Consider the following 10,522-nt stretch of genomic DNA (forward strand, 5'->3'; position numbering starts at 1 on the left):
TTTACTTATAATGACCAAACGTTCTCGAGGACACACGGGATTTTAGTCTAGTGCTTTCGCTACATACGGCTAAATAATCTTCATTGTTATGATAAGTGTTGTGTGGGTGAACCTATGCTAATGTACCGCCCTTCCTAGGACTAATACATACTTGTGATTATACCCCTTGCAAGCATCCGCAACTACAAGAAAGTAATTAAGAATAAATCTAACCACAGCCTTAAACTCTGAGATCCTGCGATCCCTCCTGCATCGATATACCAACGGGGGTTTAGGTTTCTGTCACTCCGGCAACCCCGCAATTGGCAAACGAATACAAGATGCATTCCCCTAGGCCCATAAAGGTGAAGTGTCATGTAGTCGACGTTCACATGACACCACTAGAAGAATAACACCACAACTTAAATATCATACCATTGAATATTACTCAACCATAGTTCACTACTAACATTTAGACTTCACCCATGTCCTCAAGAACTAAACGAACTACTCACAAGACATCATATGGAACATGATCAGAGGTGATATGATGATAAATAACAATCTGAACATAAACTTGGTTCAATGGTTTCACTCAATAGCATCAACAACAAGTAGGAATAGATACCGGGAGAGTTTCCCCTATCAAACAATCAAGATCACACCCAAATTGCTACAGCGGTGACGAGGTGCTGTGGTGGAGACGGCGGTGATGATGGTGGAGATGATGATGATGGTGATGGAGATGATGTCCAGCTCGATGACGGTGACGATGGCGTCGATTTCCCCCTCCCGGAGGGAATTTCCCCGGCGGATTCCTGCCCGCCGGAGAGCTCTTTTCTCTCTGGTGTTCTCCGCCCCGCAGAGGCGGCTGTAACTCTTCGCGAGGTACCCTCTGTGGCTTAGGTCTTCGGGACGAAGGGTTTCACGAAGAAAAGGAGGCGAAAGGGGCTGTGGGGCCCCCACACCACATGGTGGCGCGGCCAGGCCATGGGCCGCGCCGCCCTATGGTCTGGGCCCACCCTGGGTCCAGCTGGCTCCTCCTTCTGGCTTCCTTCGTCATCTTGAAAAATAGGATTTTTAGTATAATTTCCTTCCACAGTTGATCTTCCGAAATATTGCGTTCTGACGGTGCTTTTTCCAGCAGAATCCTGGCTCCGGTGCTTGATCCTCCAATAATGATGAAACATGCAAAATAGATGAAATAACATAAGTATTGTATCCAAATATGAAATATATCAATGAATAACAGCAAATTATGATATAAAATAGTGATGCAAATTGGACGTATCAGCCATTCATAACAGTGAATAAGTATTCTGTGAAATATAGCCTAAGAGACCCACACGGTGCACACACTGTCACCTTTACACACGTGGGACAAGGAGTCTCCGGAGATCACATAAGTAAAATTCACTTGACTAGCATAACGACATCTAGATTACAAGCATCATCATATGAATCTCAATCATGTAAGGCAGCTCATGAGATTATTGTATTGAAGTACATAGGAGAGAGATGAACCACATAGCTACCGGTACAGCCCCGAGCCTCGATGGAGAACTACTCCCTCCTCATGGGAGACAGCAGCGTTGATGAAGATGGCGGTGGTGTCGATGGAGAAGCCTTCCGGGGGCACTTCCCCGTCCCGGCGGCGTGCCGGAACAGAGACTCCTGTCCCCCAGATCTTGGCTTCGCGATGGCGGCGGCTCTGGAAGGTTTTCCGTATCGTGGCTCTCGGTCCTGGGGGTTTCGCGACGGAGGCTATTTGTAGGCGGAAGGGCAGGTCAGGGGGCCACACGAGGGCCCCACACTACAGGTCGGCGTGGCCAAGGGGCAGGCCGCGCCGCCCTAGGGTTTGGGCGCCTCGTGGCCCCACTTCGTCTCCGCTTCGGTCTTCTGGAAGCTTCGTGGCAAAATAGGACCCTGGGCGTTGATTTCGTCCAATTCCGAGAATATTTCCTTACTAGGATTTCTGAAACCAAAAACAGCAACTGGCACTTCGGCACCTTGTTAATAGGTTAGTTCTAGAAAATGCACGAATATGACATAAAGTGTGCATAAAACATGTAGATATCATCAATAATGTGGCATGGAACATAAGAAATTATCGATACGTCGGAGACGTATCAAATACTTCCCGCTTTTCTGGTTGGCGCCGATGATGGAGTCATGGCTCACCGTCACCCACGACTCGCACAGACAAAGATCTTCCAGAGGCGTCCACTTCGGGCCTCGTGTGCCCGACGCCTTCTTCTTCTTCTTCTTCGTCCTCACGCCGTCCGCGTCTACCTCCACGAGCTCATCGTCACCGGCACCCTCGTCGTCCTCTTCCTCGCCGCCCTCTTCGTCCTCATCGTCGTCCTCCTCGTCGTCCTCCACCCCATCCTCTTCCTCGTCGTCCTCCACCTCAACCCCGTCGTCCTCCTCAGCACCGGCGCCGTCGTATTCGAGCGGACCCCTGCGGCCGGTGAAAGGGTCGCCGTCCGGACCGGGTCCTGGCTCGCGCTGCTCGTACGCCGGGGAGTAGAGGTTGTTGGGGTTGAAGCCGCCGTGCGGCAGCGCATCCTGGTAGTGCGGCGACAAGTTAGGCGTCACGCACCCGGGAGTGGCGGAGGTGCCGTCGTTGTAGAAGGCGGCTTGCGACGGAGAGATCACTCCCGGAACGTACACCGGCATGGACGTACTCCATGGGCTCGCGTTGGTGGCGGCGATACACCCGGCCATTACGTGCTGGGGCTGGCGCGCCGCCTGAGCCTTCTTCTCCAGCTCCGCCGCCCTCCGTCCTTTCCGCTCCGCCGTCGATAGCTTCCGGCGCAGGCAATCTTGCTGCCATTGATCTTCGGTCCATCCTTCAGGCTTCTTCTTCGCAGCCGGCGCCTTCCGCGGCTTCGCGAACGGCGCTGTCGCCCCTTTCGACCCATTGCCCGGCGGCTTCTTGGCCGCTTTCTTCGCCATCTTTTTGGGGGCTGTCGGCGGCGCCATGTAGAGAGGGTAGCGGCGGCGGGTGGACGGCGGGAGGGAGAAAGAAATCGGCGGGATAGGAGAAATGAATCGGTGGCGGGATATGTTTTGGGAGGCCTGTGCGTGGCGGTATAGGCGCGATTTGGCGGGAGCGGCGGGATTTGGCGGGAGTGTGAGACGAATTTTCCCTGTGCCGCTGATGGGTCGGCCCCGCGTCGGTTCGCCTCGCTTTTCGTTGTGTCCGGCGTCCCCGGACCGTCCCCTGTGGGACGGGGACGGGCTCGGGACGCCGGACACCGTATCGGGTCACGCCGGACAAAAATGGGCTTTAGGGGACGCGGCTGGAACGCTTTTTTTGTCCGGCGCGCCCCAAATCCCTTTGGGGGACGGTTTGGGGACGCGACTGGAGATGCTCTAACCGGCCCCAGATCCGGTTAACCGGTCGTTCTTTTTCCTGCACGAATATTACCTTCAACAGCTAGTTTTGCCCATATAAGGCAACTTTAAATTTATGGAACCTTACCTTTTGCTATTCTATTCGATCCAGATATATTTTAAAAGGTCTCAAGAACTTTATTGCAATTCCACACCTCAAATCCTCAATTTTGGGTGATTCATTCATCAATTCTGAGACTTGATCCATGCATCTTGAAGATCTCATCATCCTCTCTCTTTCAACAACACATATTTCGATTTGAGCCATCGTACCAAGTTTCCCTTTGATCTTTTTACTCTTGAAGGTTAAGGACTCCTAGGCGGTAGCGGTCGCTGGGAGCGATCAAGTTTGTGATCGAGCCGGAAAGTTTGTACGGGATTGAAGGGACTCCTAAGTCTTCACATAGTGGAAAGAGCTCATGGAGAAGAATGTGTACCTTCGTAGCGTTCGGTGTCCTTCGTGGTACCGCACCTCTCCAACAGTGGCTAGCTTCCCCTCAAGGAAGTGAACATCGTGATACATCATCGTCTCATCGTGTTTCGGTTATTTCTTTTCACCTATTTAATTTGTGATAGCCATCGAGCTTGAAGTTTCTTGATATATGTATTTTGTCATATAGGGTGCTCCACTTAGTTTACATTAGGCCACATTATTATTTATCTGCATAGCCTAAAATTGCAAACAGGTCAAGGAAAATTTTGTAGAGCCTATTCACCCTCCCTCTAGGTTACCGATATTGAACTTTCAGCAAGCTGGAGAAGAACACCGGCACACCTCCACACACCCAACCTGCACCCACAACCTACCCAAGCTCACCAAGACCGCGCCTTTAGCAAGGTGAGCGACGCCAAGGCGCCACCGCGACCCAATCCAGGATTAGGTTTTCACCAAGGGAGAAAGGAGGAGGGGGGTGGACAGTACCTCGGCGGCGCCTCCAGCAGGGAAGGCGGCGTCCATGGACGCCGTCGTCGTCGTGACCGGTACCACTGGTCAGGGATTTATTCCGGTCGCAGAGTCCCACCGCTAGCAGCTTGACCGATATAGGAGCGGAGAGCTTGTACGTCGTGAGGAGAGGAGGGGCTAGCGCCTTCAGATCTGGCGCCGACGACCACCGAGGGGGCCCTAGGCCACGGCTTGCACCCGCCGGCTCCACGCCGCCCACACGACCGCAAAAGCCAAGCCGCACCCGCGAACATCGCTTGCCGCCCAGCCGCACCATCAGATCAGGGTCGCCGCCCTGAGATCCCGAGCACTGGCGGAGCGCCTTGGAGGCGAACCTGGGCTGCGACCCCCCCCCTTCCAAAAGCGTTCGCATGTATTTTTCTAAGCATATTTTTCACCGTCAAGTGCAGGCAAGCTCAACCAAGCAAGGAGAAATAGGTTTGGCCTTCTGGGTTCTCATCATTTACTTGCCCCACCTCTGCGCATTCATGATTCTTGGCTGTGTGATGAGATGGCTCCTGTTAGGTAGTACTAGATGACCCGTTGCGCTATCGCGCAAATGGCAGAATCAAGTCAGAATTTAAACCATAAGTTTTAGCTTATTTTAGTATTAAGAATTACCATGTAATTTAATTGTTTTAGTATTGGAGGCCCGGAGGCTCGCAGCGGAGCTTTGCCCCTCCCGCTGCCGCCACCACCACCGTGGTAAAGGGAGGGCAGCTGGGTTGGCTGGCCATCCAGGCTGAGCTCCATCACTATCCGACGGCGTGCATTGGAGAAAATGTCCTCGACGGCCATCCAGGCTGAGCTCCATCACTATCCGACGGCGTGCATTGGAGAAAATGTCCTCGACGGCCCCTCTGCCCTCCTTTGGCTACTCCCTCTGTCGCCATTCGACTGCTCCTTCCGCCCCTCATACGTCGTCCTCTTCCTCTTCCAACCCCTTAGACCCACTCAGCATCCTTGCCGATGCAGCGATTCTGAGTCGAATTTTGGTCCATTGTACAACACTTCGGACAACAATTGCAATTAACCCGAGCCAGCCAACAAACAAATGCAGGCAAACAACGATACAATTAATTGTAACGTAGTTCAGCAGAACAAATTGAAGCCCACATGTTTCTGTAGGTATGCACACCCAAATAAATCAGGGAAAAAAAATCGAGGGCCAGTACCTATAAGTCTTATCCACGGTGTTACATATGACCTTAGTTCTAAGGAAGCATTTGTATTTTCATAGACCACTCTCTTCGATTCATATTAAGTGTCGATCAGTTTGTACAAAGCTAGAGTGAATCAGCGATGTCTACTATGGATGGTAGTAAGTATTTTGAAGGTAGATCTCACGCTAAAAAGGTATATTTCATTATTTACATGAATGGCAAGGAAATACCCAGAAATAATGCATTTTTTTAAGCAGCAACAATACTATATTGCAAGTAAAGTGACAATAATGTCATCATAAAACTCTACGGCAATAGTACTAAATTACAATGAACCGAGCAATAGAGATGTCTTAGATTTAGTAGCAAGCTACACAATAAAACAATTTCAGGTAATCGGCAGCCGCTTCATCTTCTGCCAGTCTGTGTAGAGAGTGACATCATCACCACCCTGCCAATAGAAATTCAAAAATCATGATTGCAAAACAACATCAGAAGTGATCATCCGCTTCAACTACAAATAAGGATGTTTCCAGTGCCCCGGATCTTTATTTTCTTGTACTCAAAATAGCAACCAATATCGTAGATAACATGGTTACACCAACCAACAAAATTATGCATGGCGAGACATGATTTCAAGATCCATTAACTACTATCCTAGTGATACCAGCAATCATTAATTCATAAAGTCATTATATAGCTCGGAGGTTACATAGCAGAAGCCATTATATAGTGTCAACTATTTCTCATACTATGCGGATTTTATTGTATAAGCACTCATTCAGGCTATATTCTGTACACTGACACCACCTTAAACTCTGATCCATCGTTCTTTCTTTAACCCGCAACATACAATCAAAGAAGTCAATAACTTAGAATGAAAATACATGTTGCAGAAAACTATTTAATAATATATGCTGTCTACCAAAGGAATAGAAAAAACAGCAATAGCAGAGGGTAGAGAACATGGGGCTGTTGTACTATATACTCTAAGAAAAAACCATTTACCAAGTAGATACAATATGGACTAATTAGAAGGGGTGACATGTACTTCTATTGATGATAGTAAAATACATCAATGTTGCAAGCGAATAAAAGGCAACGATTGTTGCATCATGGTATATAAGGAGAAACAACTCAAGAGGGATTTGCCTGGATTATGTCTACCTCATATTGCATACGACGTCTATTTAATCACAAGTTCCTCGCCACTTCAAACTACATCCCAGGGAAGTGAAGGGCATATAATTGTCCTGAAAAAGGTACACTACTATTTAAGAAAAACTTCCCACAGCAGCCTTGGCAGCCGCTCGGTGTCGCTGGGAGCTAGATCCGCCCATGTTTGTACTCACTAAAACACCACTAAATAGTTTGACCATTAAAACTGGTTAAGAGCTTGACGAAAAAACGGTTAACATATACATTTTGCTAAAAAAATGAACTGCAGAAGCAATATTAGTATTTATGTCCATAACGATAACCAGATCGCCTACTTACTAATACTACATAGGAGTGTGAATTTTCATCAAGTGCAGAAGCAATAGTAGTATTTATGTCCATGTTAGGAAACGTGATAGCACCCAGCAAGAACAAAAGTGTTTAATCATTTTCATCAAGTGCAGTAATAAATCCTCCGACTACCAAAATATGTGGATACATGATGACCAATGTATTAAATTGAATGGAAAGTACCTAAGATGTCGAATCTGAGTACACAGATTCTGCTGGCCACTTTCTAGCATAATTCAACTTCGCCTAAATGAATCCATTGGCACCTTATGTCTGATGTTAAAGGGAAATGCGTTGATGCTTTTATCAGGGCACTGTACTATCAGATTCCAGGAAAATTAGATATTACTACAAAATGAAAATTATCCAAGGTATTATCAGTCTGTATTACATGGGAAATAGACGGGGAGCCAGTCTTGGACCAAATAATTTGGCTAATTAGCACAAAAATAGCCCTTCCTAAGAAGGTCAAAGCCCTTCTATATAAAATAAGTTTAATAGGCCTAAGTGCTCGGATGTCGCTCTAGCTAAAGATATGCCTGCAACTCTTGAACATATCTCACTTGCCTTGGTCCATATGAAAATAGCATCAGACATGAGGTAGCGCAACACTTAAACTGTATGACAAAGAACCATACAGCACGCCACAAGCACTCCTTGGTGTAAATATCAATTGATTCTACATAATTAGCTCAAGAATAGCAAGGTGACAACAATGAAAGTATTTTATCACAATCACATACCACAAGTACATTAAATAACAACTATTCTCCAAGGGAGCCAAATGAATTGTTTGAACAAATGTTGTAGAGATGATGCCCAGTTTTTTACCTTGCATACATCCGGCTGCTACCCCCACAGATGGCTATCCTCGAAGCATCGAGGCCACTACTGATATCAGCAATACATAGAAGCAACTTGGCCACTATCATGCACCAACCCAAACAAAGAAGCACCATCAGTAAACCAAGGAAGAATGCAGAACAACGAGCGTGTGTATTGATAAGTTCGATCGAATAACGCTTAAGATTTCAAGAGTGGTTTAATATTGGCTTCTATCTAAATTGTAAAGAGGGGAGGACCTTATTTTCTTGTAAAGACTAAAAAGAAGGCAAAATGGCAAATGATGCAAGGTTTTAACACTCTTCAAAGTATAAACCATATTTCTGCACCAGTGAGCTACTCTCATGAGCATCAGAATAAGGTATGTGCACTCTCATGAGCTTAAACCTGAATTCAGATAGAAATTACCTCACCTTGCGGAGCTACCCGTCAGCATCGATGCCGGCGAACATGATGTAACCTGCCATGCCTTTCAATGGACGAAAGAAACACCTACTCATGCATGTAAAGAATTGAAAACTGTGAGCAATATAACCTAATGATTTCTGCAACAAAAGAAAATTACACATAGATGACAGACTGAAATTCCATTTTTTGTAGACCGATATAACCAAGGCCATTAGTACCATTTTCTGTAGATCAATATTAGACATACCAAGGATTGATAGATAACTTGAGAGGTCCCTAACTCAAATCCATCCTTTTGAGCACAGCTGTCACTTTATTTGCAAATTTACAATACTATCTAAAATTTGTGAAGCACAAACATGCATAGCGCTGATGGAAAAATTATATGGATAGTCCAGTTTACATTTGGATCAACCTGAATAAGGAAATGAAATGCCAAGCTGCAATAGAATATCAAGTCTACTCAAATAGAAAATTAATGGGAAATTAATATTGCACATTGACCAACTCCATTATGAGAATACAAAAAGAAACAAGGTTCAAGTGGAGGCAGACGAAAACTACATGATTTAGCCATTGTCATGGAAGGATGCTTCCCTCGAAAATCTGGATAAGAGAAGGGGCCCTGTTCTGCGCCTTCTTCCGTCCATACAATCTATTTGTCCACATGACATGAACACCATAATGAGAAGGTCAAATTTATAGCAACCCATTGCCTCACAAAGTATATCGTAATCTATGAATCATGCGAACAATATGCGAATGTGAGTACCAACTTCTGAATCTAAGCTTGCAAAAACTGTTACACATGTAAAGCACATGAGTGAAAGAAGGGATGTACCTTTGAAGAATTTCCAACATAATGCTCGACAGCCATTCGACTGGTCGATGATAGGGCCTCCTTCAGCAACTCTGCAGGCATTTTCTCATATATGAGCACCAAGTAATTTCATAGAAAAAGAAGCAATTTTATCAGGTAAAATGTGCTATTGCCTGTGAAAGATGGCCTTGCCTATCGAGTTTTAGAGTCCATATCAATATGGCAATATATGTAAAATTCACCGATGACTTATCAGGTAAAACGTGATATTACTCTCATGTCAGCAACACACTTATTTAGAAGCTGATATAGATTTAAAATTTCATTTCAATGCATTAAAGGGAAGCAAACCTTAATTTACATCACAAAGATTATTAGGGCTTTCTTGCAGCAATAATATTGTACCACATTTTATGTTTACGGAATTACCTAAAATTACAACTCTCTCTGAAGGTTCCATGGACACTATCTCCACGGATGAAATTTTCATCCACAGGCGCATCCCAACACCTGCCAGTCTGCCTCCTGAACCAACAGCTGCCTACTGTGTCCTTCTATATCTCAGGTCCTTGAGTTTGTTTCAGAAAATTCCAATTAAGTAAAATGATGTCCAAGAGTTGAACAAAAAATTCACAATTGTTCTATAACATGAAATGATAAATTTTCTGATATTGATACCTACCCATTTGAAGTGTGCATCTGGATTTTTTGGATCGGTTACTTGATAAAGACAGTGAGAATTATGTATAGTCTTCATGAGCTCCTCCACCTTTGCCAATCATTCTCTTAAACTCAGTTGCAGGATCTGCAGTAAATAAGAGGCATGCATTACTTAAAACTTATCAGAGTGTATATGTTCTGCAAGTGAATCAGCTGCAGAAAACTACACAAAAAGAACTGCAATTCAGCTGAAGATAATAAACAGGTTAATCAGGTTTTGGCTTCTTTATGCTTTCATCCTTTAGCAATAATATGGTTAACTAAACCCCAAGCATATGCGTGGAAATAATAAACGAAACTGAAATCAAACCGAAAACCAAGCAAGCATGTAGCGGTAACCAGTGATAAGCATCTGTAATTAGCAACTGCCCATGCTGACAGTATTTTGAAAGGAAAAATGATGGGTTAAATATAATAAGAAGGCCCTAAACATCACAATTACATATAAAAACAAGCATGATATCCTAACCAAACATGCACAAGTACAGATTAAAATCAAATTCTATGGTGAACCACACAATAACTGTTGTAAAATATGAAGGCTCCAAACCAACCCACCGTGCACTTTCTATCTTGTTAGCTGCAAATCCACACAAAAGAGAAGAAAATTGCGTAAGAAGCAAGGCCTCACCTCTGGATGAAGCGAGCTCGTAGGTGCTGATGGTCATTCGGTAGGCAGCTGTGTCCAACAACCGAGGCGGCCTTCCGCTACACACCATCCCATCTGCTTGATTCCAC

At 45.4% G+C, this 10,522-nt stretch overlaps 1 long non-coding RNA gene across 5 annotated transcripts; it reads right to left on the minus strand.

Annotated features, from left to right (window-relative positions):
- Window positions 1–5,633: 5,633 nt before the first annotated feature.
- Window positions 5,634–10,488, minus strand: LOC127291996 (uncharacterized). Of its 5 annotated transcripts, none has more exons than XR_007844904.2 (10): window positions 10,416–10,488; window positions 9,747–9,869; window positions 9,494–9,632; window positions 9,086–9,156; window positions 8,809–8,899; window positions 8,250–8,328; window positions 7,825–7,918; window positions 7,177–7,266; window positions 6,652–6,737; window positions 5,634–5,935 (listed from the first exon to the last, which is right to left on the minus strand). It is a non-coding gene; the product is annotated as an uncharacterized lncRNA (long non-coding RNA). The 5 variants fall into 5 exon arrangements; XR_011754428.1 differs by having other exon boundaries at window positions 8,245–8,328; XR_007844895.2 differs by lacking the exon at window positions 7,177–7,266.
- Window positions 10,489–10,522: the final 34 nt, after the last annotated feature.

Source organism: Lolium perenne, chromosome 1, assembly GCF_019359855.2.
Source record: "Lolium perenne isolate Kyuss_39 chromosome 1, Kyuss_2.0, whole genome shotgun sequence".
Classification (NCBI taxonomy): domain Eukaryota; kingdom Viridiplantae; phylum Streptophyta; class Magnoliopsida; order Poales; family Poaceae; genus Lolium; species Lolium perenne.